Below are 10,619 nucleotides of genomic sequence, written 5' to 3'. Positions count from 1 at the left end.
GCCAGGTACATACTGGGTATTTGCTCGAATAAAGTGTGTCGGTGCAGTAAAGCTCAAACAAGTATCCAGTATGGTTACCAGACAGAGTCCAAAAGCATAATGCAACAAGGCTAAAGGGACAAAGTCCAGGCTCAAAAGAAAATGGCTCACGATATACTTGAACACTGGAACAACCACCGTCAGCTGTGTTGAGTACATCATAGTGTGAGTACATCAAACTCCATATCTCCACGGCGTCTGACGTCACACTATGGAATCATCAATGCACGTTTCACTCGGACAGAAACTTTTTCCCTTGAAAAAGTGAATCTTTCATTACAGAACCAGATTTGTTTTTTTGAGAGCCCGATTATGCCCCGTGATTTGTACTCTCTACAGTGTGCCTCTAAAGAAACATATTCAAGGCCATCTAAAATCTGCAATATTTAATTTAGGTCTGTTTGGTCAAACTTAGTATTTCCCTGTAGTTGGTCCACACATTAAGTTATGGTGGGTACAAAGTGAGAGGAAGTGAGCGGCTTGGAAAAAGATTAAAGCCCCATCAAGAGGAAAAGTTCACAAAAGAATAAACAAAGTTATGTACATGGAGAAGCTAACTGCCCAACTAAATCAAACCATGGTTCAGTTCGACCGAACATGGGAGCCTTGGCTCCAAAGATAAGTAGGCAACAGGAAAGTAAGTCCAGTACCAATCACTGTATTAAGTTCCCCTCTATCCCCACCCTCTCCCTTCCTTTCCTCCCTCCCTCCTTCTACAGTAACTATACCTTTTCTCTATCTTATCTCTTCTATCCACATTAAGTTCACACCTGAGTCTAAGGAGCAGCAGCTCACTGTTAAGAAACGACGGGAACAACATGGATTCATATCTATAACTATGGATCTTAATACTGTATGAATTTTTTTTGATATAATGTATACCACCTTTAATATGATGTTCCCCTTGCAATATAAAGATGTATATGTCTCAAAAAATACAATAAAAAAGATTGAAACAAATAAAAAAAAGTGAGAGAAACCCTCCACTGTACAGGGTACAGCAAATACAAATATAACTTGTGAACACATTCCCTTTTCCCAGGTCTGCCACCCTGCTTTTACCATTATCGCTTAGCAAGTATAGCGGTGCTTCCCCCACCATCTGGGAGATTCCCCGGCTACCAGGTGTATAGTGGTGCTGAGTACCTGTTGGTGCACAGAAGGTCTGAGATCCCGCTGATGTTGGGGAAACAGGGCAGGCTATAGGGGTGATATCTGGTTCCCCATCATTCTTTGGTCAGCGCCTCCATCTGTCGCGGGCTCCAGTGATGCTGAAGGCAGTCCCTGCGAATCAACTCTCATACTCCCCCTGACAGACTGTAAACCCAGGCAGGAGTATATTTAATAACAGGAACAGTCTTTATTCTTCTCCATAAAGAGTACAGCATACAGGCAGCCACTGCATACTGTAACACTGGTCTCCAGCCTTAAGATGGTCCCTGGACTCAAACCCCCAGGAATGGGCTCCAGAGGTCGGTCCTGGCTCTTCCCCTGCTCTCTGATGGAGCAGAGGGTATGGTCAGGGCCGCCAACAGAAATCATGGGGCCCAGGACAAATGAAAGGAGGAGGCTCCCCACTCCCAATCCATAGCGCACCTACCACAGAAGAATTTTTTTTAGCGCGCAACTTTTACTTAACTGTTTTCTTGTTATTGTCGATACAGAAAAAAAACATTACAATGCAATCTGTTTATTTTAATATTTTCAACAAAAGACAAAGATACCCAATGCTACATCCAATGTGACAAAAGGCCTGGGGGGATTCAGTATGGGCTTGGGGGGGTTAAATATGAGCCTGGGGGCTACATATACATACACACATATGTATGTATACATACACACACACACACACATATATATCCTTCCCAGGTTTTAAGCCCGCCCCTCCCCACTTCCCAAGTCAAAAAAGACCCCAATACATATGAAAATACCCCAAGCCCCCCAATAAATATAAAAATACCCCCAAGCCCCTCAATACATATAAAAATTCTCCCAAACCCCTCAATACATATAAAAATAGACTTACCTTGGGTCAGGCCAGGCCGGGCCCTGCTCACTAACCGCGCTGGACACCCCACTGGAGATATCCGCATGGAACCAGCTGCGAGCCTGCAGCTGCGCCGGTACCGCCACCAGCCTGCGCACATCCAGCCCCGGAGCAGCATCAGCAGGAGTATGAGGGTAACACTGGCCCGGGCCCCGGCTCTCAGCTGCCTGCAGGACATTTTCTCTCTCTGTCCCACGTCGTTGAGCTTCCACTGGCACGTGGCGGGCTCGTACGTCAGCACGTGGCGCGCTGGATGCTGGGCAAAACTTACTTCCGGCGCTGCCGTCAGCGTGGGACAGAGAAAGGAAACGGACAGGTCCTGCAGGCAGCTGAGAGCAGGGGCCCGGCCACGACAGGCAGCAGGGCCTGGCCAGAGGTCCGGGGAAATTGGCAGCTCCGGCCGGGGTGGGCCCCCCCGGGGTGGGCCCCCCCTGTTGGCGTCCCTGGGTATGGTTCTCACTCCCACTCCCCTAAGGGAGTGGATATAAGATGACAGAGCCCTGCACACCTCTTTCTGTGAGACCAGTCTCTCTCATTGGAGAGATAACTAAATAAATTTAGAAAATGCCACCCCTTAAGTCCCTGGGGGAGGGTTCAAGGTCTGAGCCTAGGATTGGGCAGAACACAGGCCTTGTCCCGCCTCCCCCTGTCACTCAAGAGGCTGCTCACTGCTGGGGAAAACCCAGATTAGGCCCGACACTGCTTGCACTGTACCAGGACTTACATGGCAGGCAGGGCAGGGGTAGTGGCCCAGACATGGCTACACTTGCAATGCTACCACTGCAGCCAGGGATTCTGGGAAATGTCATGCAAATGAACACAGTGTCACCTTTCGCTTCTTATCCATTTAACATGGACCCCTATAAACTTATGTATGTCGTATTACACCGCTTTTCAGCGCAGCCTGGGTTAAAGAATTGCATGGCCGTTAAATAAATGCTCTATGTTCTACCCTTCTTTATCCTTATTCCTACACAATTTTAGATTAATTTCCTCTTATCTTTAGTATGCTTTTCCTTCTCAACACCTAGTCTCTATGTTTGAAACCAGTATTTGAATTATTATTATTATACAGAACTGATGATTTTATGGTCCATAAAACTGCTTTATTTTACTTGTGTGCTTAAACTTTCACACTTATGCCAACATTTTATTATGGAGGCCTAATGAGCCCTCCCTCACACTCTGTCACTACAGAAACTGCTGCGGGCAGGTTTAAATTTCCTGCCTTCTTTGTAATCCCGCCCATCCCCCTGACGTCACGTCCTTTCCCCCTCCCCTCCCACACCGTCACCGAGCTAGAGTATAGGAATGTGGGGAAGTGGGGGTGGTTACGGGTTAATGGGCGTGGTTTGTGCAAACACACCCCTCCGCCTGGTGCAGACGTGTGATGACGTTGCATGTGCTGTAGGATTGATACAGTGTATCACTGGGTATGATTCCAATGCTTCTCTGCCAGGCTGGATTAGCATATCCGTGATCTCCACTGCCTGGTATGTGATGGAACCCTGAGATACTGTTTGCAGCTGGAATCTGTCAGGCAGCCCCCCCCCCTGTTCTATCCCACCTCCAAGATCAGCACTCTGCGGGTGAGTCTGAACCTAGTCACTGTAGGTTTAGGTTTCTGTCACTCCACAGAGGTGGGATAAGGCTATGTGTTTGTTACATTCATGCAGCAGATTTAGCTTCAATTTTATATCACAGTCTGTATTAGTATATGCATTGTATGTGCAGTTATGGACTATGATCCCTTTCATATTCATGATTATATGGCAATTTCTCGGTAGGATCCCATTTTCTGCTGTTACGGTAATTGCTACAAGCTGGGATCAGAGTCAGGGTGTGCATCACGTGCTGTTGTAGGCTCTGATTCTCCTATTTGTATTATTAATGTGTATTAAACGTGCATGTATGGCCGTTTCTCGGAGAGATCCCTGGATTTTCTATTTCTGCTGTTGGTGAGTTTGCTCCAAGCTGAGATCACAGCTCCCTAATAAGTCCTCTGAGATCTTTATATTAAGATGTGCTAATGGTGATATATATAATCTCTGTGTGTATATCTACAGTCCAAGCCCTTGTTGGGTGCAGTGATCTCCTTTTTATATGCATTATTATATAGTAATTTCTTAGGGGAATCCCAGGATTTTTTTTTTCAGCTGTTACAAACCGGATTCAGTTTGCTGTCATTCTTTCTAGTTTGGGACCGGATGTGTATTAATCCCAAGCATTGTGTTTCAGGCAGCAAAGTGGTTAAGAGTCCCTTTTATAAAGCACAAATTGCATGAAAAATATGTCACAGGTGCCCCAATTACTGTGTCTGCAAAAAGTATGTGTATATATATATATAATGCATACTTTACACACGCACTTTTACACATGTACATACACACCCGTGGATTGTCTGTTTTGTGCCGGTCTGCTCAGAATAGAGCTGTCTCCCTTTTACACGTTTAGTGAATAGTGGGATACAAAACACAAGTTCATTATGGTTTTATACTGTAGGTTAAGATCTTTCTAGCAGCCTTGGTTACTGCCCAAAGAAAGTGAAATCCAAAGGTCAGGGTGTGTTCCTGCTGAATCTAATGTCATGACAAGAAAATAATTCACAGTGAGAGATTTACTACCGCCTTACTTTGAAAGCCTTCTCTACAGTTGGGGTTGGCAATGCATGGCTGGTAACTCTATTGCAGGTCATAGTGGCAGCGAACACATTAAAGCAGCAACCCACCCAGAAGCCTATATCAATCAATTGAACTCATATAATGGCAGTATCTTGTTCCTTGGGCATGTCCTGTTTATTTTTTATTTTTACTGTTAAAAATCATTTTAAATTCTAGCTTCTGAGGTTGGCACGCAGCAAATAAAAATAGCACATTCACGTCTCGGGCAGCCCTGCGTTTCCCATTATCTCTTTGCACGCGATACTTCCACTGCAGCCAGGGCTGCTGGGTAATGACATGCATATGGGCACTCGCATTGTATCACTCTTGATTTTTTGTCCATTTTGGACTGCTCTGGGGAGAGCCCCATGTCAACCTCACAGACGTTTAATGTTTGAAACGCGTATTTCTCCTAATCAAAGCATCGATTTTGTAAAAAGTAAAAACCGTGTTGGAAAGGGCAAAAAGAGATCCGCTATTACAATTAAAGCGGTATTATGCATGTCTAGAAATGCAATCACTCATAGGACCAATAATCCTTTTTTTTTTTTAAAGGAATAATTAGTTTAGAGAGCTAAAATAATTAGCAGATAGTTTATTAAAATGGAAATTGACTCCTTGTGCAAGGAGCAATCCTGGTGACACCTTGTTTTTATTTTATTTTTTTAAATAGGTTTGAAGCAGCGGGGTCTCCGGAGCTGAACTGTGTTGATTTTCGGCCCCATGAGACCCCCAGCTTTCTGAGATACTTACCTCCGTAGCTGCTGTCGGTATCGCTGAGCAGTTTAAAGCTCCTGAGTCACGCGGACCAATGGGAAGACACGAGGGATGACGTTACCCTTTCCTATTGGCTCACAGGACGTGGGAACTTTGAAACCGCTATATTATGAGCCCAGCCGGGGCACCCACCGGTAGCACCTACGGAGGTATCTCGGAAGCAGGAGGCCGCCGGAGCTGAAATGAACAGTTCTGCTCGGGGGGGGGGGGAAATGAATAGCACACACAAGTGTCACCGGGAATGCCTCTTTAAGTGAAGATGTAACTTCTAAGGTGACTGAATCTGTAAGGATACATTAAAAAAAAAGCTATTTTCTGCCGCCCAGTGGAACTACCCCTTTGTGGCTTCTTGGTTCAGTTCCTGCTGTACAGCAAGGCCGCGACACAAGTGGGCTAGGAATGAGTTCACATTGAAAAGCTACTTGTACCGGTTATTCTCGAAAAGGTAGAATAGAGACAGATGCATTCTCGTGTTTGACAACTCTGACAACGTGTTTAACGGCAAACTGAGTTTGAAAAATAAGAAATGCTTTTTTTTTTTTTTAAACGACTTACCATTGTAACAGGTTCCTCAGGAAGACAAAAAGTGACTGTTCGTGTCTCGTATAAAATTAATGTGTTTTCGCTTTTCTCCGGGAACACGGGGTTCTAGCATATTCGTTACTTATGTGTTTGATTAATGGCTGTTTCGTAATTACTTTGCAGCGAACAATTGAGTAGTGGACTTGAGAACTGACCAAGTCTAATTACTTAAAGACAGTAACGAGTTAACTCTTCTCCCCCCCTCCCCCCCAAATTTTTTTTATTGACCATGCAAATGTTAAGTTTTAGATGATACCTTTTTTATTTTTCATTTGGACTAACAATTGATTTATAAGACAAGCTTTCGAGAGTTCTCTCTTTCCTCAGGTCAGCAATCCTTAGGCTGAGTCCATGGTGACTGCAGCCGTGCGGAGGCGTGCTGAGGCTGAGGGAAAGCGGGTGCTTTCTCTGGCCTTCGCGTGGGGCGGGCCAGTGACACCGCAGAGCTGAGGGCGAACCGCTCACGTATCCGGCCCTGCGCTCCCGTGAGCGCGAAAAACAAAAAAATTGGTAAGACCTACGATTGCGCACGCTTGCGGAAGCGTGCGCGGGCCCCTGCTAAAGCTGCTCTCATTGCGGCTGCAGGGGCTCACTGCCGAGCATAAGCGCGCCTCAGCACGGGTCAGCACCTAAGCGCTGACCATGCCCGAGGCCTTACTTTTCGCTATCGAATTGGAAGAGAGCAGAGCAGGAGTGTGCAAACTTTTCCGCGTGCCCCTGCCTGCTCCCCTCTGCGGTCACATTTATATTTTCTGTAGGCTCGCCATTGTTGGAGCTCTGTTTGGCCCTAGGAGCATCCTTTTGGCAGTTGGCTGGTTTATGCAGGGATAGCTTGGGTACGCAATTCTTGGCCGGTTCCCTGTCCATGCAGACTGCTTTTACTGCTGCCGCTTGCTTTCTTTGTCTCCTATGATGGAACTGGAGCTGCAGTATTTTTTCTCCAGGCCGTGTGCTGGTGCGTCCGCGTTGCATCGTGCTGGAGTGGATGTGATGTCACTGTAAAACCGCTTGTGACGAGTAGGACACTGCTTTACTCTGTGCTGCTAAGGAGGATGATACAGGGGTGCGCAAACTTTTTTGTATGTGCCCCCTTGCCTGCTCTCTCCTCCCACCCTGCTCATGCCCCCCCTTTACCTTTTCTCTGCCGTTTTCTGACGTCACGTCATGTGACGCCGCATTGCCATGGCGACTCATCGCCAGAAGCCGCTGTAGACAAGGTAAGGTATTTACAGAGGCCTCGTGTGCTCCCCCGGCATTTAATTTATATGTTGTGGGGGAAAGTGCTGGTCCTCTGGAAGCGCTGTGTCCCTCCCCCCCCAGAAAATGTCGTACTCCCATCGTTGGGCGCACTCCCCAGTTTGCGTGCACCCCTGCTCTAGACTTGTGTACCAGAACATAACGCTGGAAAGCGGTCAGTGGATTGGGCTTTTAGGCTGATCATTTGGCACAATGTGCATTGGCTGCAGAACCTTCTGATATCCAGTTCATATATGATTATATCATCATCTTCAACCCTTGTCACCCCACTGCTTGATGAAGGCCTCTCTCCTCAACGTTACTCCAACACATTTTCTGATTTTATTTCTCCTATCTTACTTTTTGTTATCTTGGTCTTTTTCCACCCCTTGGAACCAAGCCAGGTACCATCTTTGTCCAATGATGATAATTTCTACATACTATATTCCCTGTCCACTGCCATTTTTAATTTCTTCATTCTTTTTGTTTGCTTCCGAACCCATTCATTCTTGTTGTTGTCTCTTTTGGCTAATACGCAGCTTACATTTTTCCATGCCTCTTCGATTTCTCAAAAGCTTCTGAGTTCTCTTTGCATTTAGGGTCTAAGTTTCACATGCATTCGTGAGCACGGGCAGATTACACTGGTCAAGCACTTTTCTCTTGAGGCGCAGTGGAAGGTTCTCTTACAAGACTGTCTCTTGTTTCTTCCAAATGTATCTCCACCCCCTCTTCATTCTCCTATTGATTTTATGTGAAAGGTTCCCTTTCATTGACACTTGTTAGCCAATGTAGACAAAAAAAAAATAGTTATAAATGTTCTTAAGCATTTCTATCCATATTTTGTGAAAATTATAAATCGATTTTGAAGTCAAATTCATCTTTTAGGTTAAGTAGGCAACAATTGTTATGAAAGGACATGGCTTCTTTGTAATGCAAGTGAGAAGTGCCCTTTGATAAGTAAACTCGTTTTTATGTTTTACATTTATTTGTTGATTATTTTATATATGGATTTTTTTGTTTTACTAAAGTTTCTAGAAAATATAGATGCAATCATCCATTTCGTTTCTTGCATGACAAGCTTTGTATATTCTTTTTAGATGAATTTCATAGTTGTTTGTACCTGCTGGGCTTCCGTAGCTCCTTTTTTGGCTATGTGAGTTCCTCCTGAGTGGTTCACTTCATTGATCGGATACTGTCACCATGCTGAGCACGAATACTCACGTAATCATTACACAATTATTACGCGAGACCAGTAGATGACGTCGTGGTTTTTTTTGTTTTTTTTTGTTATTTGTATGTGTGTGTATGTGTACACACCACTGCTTTCACAACTTATGACTTGCCTGATTAAAGGTCCTTGATGGACAAACGTTTGTACTCTGTTTCCCCAATAAACCGCATGCTGACTGATTTATGAGCAGAGGTCTACCAAGTTTTTCCTTTTTTTTCAATGGGGTTATAACTAGATGCAATTTTAAGTGTTAGCCACACATTAAAGCAGCAAAACATGTAGCACTGCACAATTTTTTTAAATTGTCTCCATTTTTTTTATTACAGGTTTGAAGTAGGGGGTCTCCGCAGCTGAACCGCATTTATGTCCCTTCCGTAGACCCCCTGCTTCCAGAGATACTTAGTCTGGTGATGCTGGAATCTCTGGAGTTTAAATGTCCAGGTCGCGTAAGGGATGATGTTATAACTTCCTATTGGCCTGTGGGACATTTAAAGGCCGAAATTTCGTTATGCGCACAAGTTTCCTGGCTGCAGATACCGGCATTCTGTTTCAATCCTATTATAATTATTTTATTTTTTTAAACTTGCAGTGCTACATGTTATGCTGCTTTAAGGTTGTTTCACCCCATCATTACTTTGCCCCAAACATTTTTCTGTTTTGCTAAGACACTTGTTTTCTACTTCTAGTTTTGTTCCATGTATTTCAATTTTTGCAGAGTTGACACATTTGTTGAACATTATATATACAACTGTGATTGGACTGTTTGTTTTTCTTTGTGATGATTAGCCCTTGCTGGAACAGTGTTTATGTATAATTGTTGTTTGCATATTCCATTGAGGCATTTTAATTAAGGTTTGGGTGCATTATTAATTGATGGTTCTCAGGGTATATAGAGGGGTATGGGCAGATGATTAACGTTTCCTCCTGATGAAGCGTAGCAAAATGCGTAGAGGCCAATGGTGAACTGCCATTGGACTTTTCATTTGGGCTGACGTGATTCGTATCCGCCTGGTTGATCTGGGAACCCAGTGAACAGGGTCCCTTAGTATCACCTTGCTGCATCGCGGGGTGTCTGGTCTACTATGTGGGCAATAATTTACCTAAGTGTAAGTTTCTGTTACTACTTGTTTTTAAAGTATCTATTGAATTGCTTACCATGGGCATGTTTTGCATCCAATCTATCCACTGTGTGTGTGTGTGTGTGTGTGTGTGTGTGTGTGTGTGTGTGTGTGTGTGTGTGTGTGTGTGTGTGTGTGTGTATTTTCCCTGCTGTTCTGTTTTAGCCATTTGCTAAATGCGATACTGTATTGGTTTCTGCGTGAGTCGGGTGCATTTTACTTTCTGTTTATAGCAAGGTCTTCTCCACGGAGTTCCCACCCTGGAAGGGTTAAACAAGCGGTCCTGCTGGTAATGTGGTATGCTCCAATAAGGAGTTGGCTAAGACCAAGCATTTAACTTGTGCTGGATGCGATCAGCCATTACCACATAAATATGTCACTATAAAAATATGCCCTGACCTAGAATCCCTTGCTGCAGCGGAAGCATTGTATGCTGTGTGTTTGGGGGGTGACTTCTCCTGAGATGGGAATGTGCTCATAAGTCTTCATTATCAGTCCTGTACAAGATACAGTATAACAATAATTATGTATGGCTTGCTTGAAGTAAGCTGCAGCAGAAGAATCAGTCTTGCTCAGGTGGATGCATTTATGTCCTGGTTCAATGCAAGATACTATAAAACCTTTTCAACTAGAGGCTGAATCTTTGGGAAAGCCTGTGATGGAACACTCAGAGGGTGCAGAGACACAGGAAACTGGCTCGCTCTTGTCACAGAACCTACGCAGGAAATGCATTCGGATTCAGACTTGGGGCTTCAGTCTGTATAAAGTGCAATGACTTCAGAATAGAATATGGGCCTTTTGAATCTGAGAAGGAAGCAGAAGTAAAAAAGGAATACAGTACTGCACTTTGGCACCTGCTAAGATGGAGATGCTGATTCAAGCAATGAGAAATCTTATTGAAAATGAGGGTACAAAAGAACCCATAAATT

General features: G+C 44.4%; 1 protein-coding gene across 3 annotated transcripts in view; it reads left to right on the top strand.

Annotated features, from left to right (window-relative positions):
• The first annotated feature begins 3,466 nt into the window (after positions 1-3,466).
• The window catches only part of C12H11orf24 (chromosome 12 C11orf24 homolog), a 47,709-nt gene continuing 40,556 nt past the window's right edge, over positions 3,467-10,619 (top strand). For 2 of the 3 annotated variants that reach the window (XM_075566745.1, XM_075566742.1), the window contains exon 1: positions 3,467-3,675. The gene's annotated coding sequence lies outside the window, so the exon portion shown is untranslated. The remainder of the gene's footprint in view (positions 3,676-10,619) is intronic. The other variant, XM_075566743.1, reaches the window with a different exon arrangement.

Source organism: Ascaphus truei, chromosome 12, assembly GCF_040206685.1.
Source record: "Ascaphus truei isolate aAscTru1 chromosome 12, aAscTru1.hap1, whole genome shotgun sequence".
Taxonomy (NCBI): Eukaryota; Metazoa; Chordata; class Amphibia; order Anura; family Ascaphidae; genus Ascaphus; species Ascaphus truei.
The sequence above is the reverse complement of the archived record's forward strand: the minus strand, read 5'-3'. Positions and strand labels throughout refer to the sequence as shown.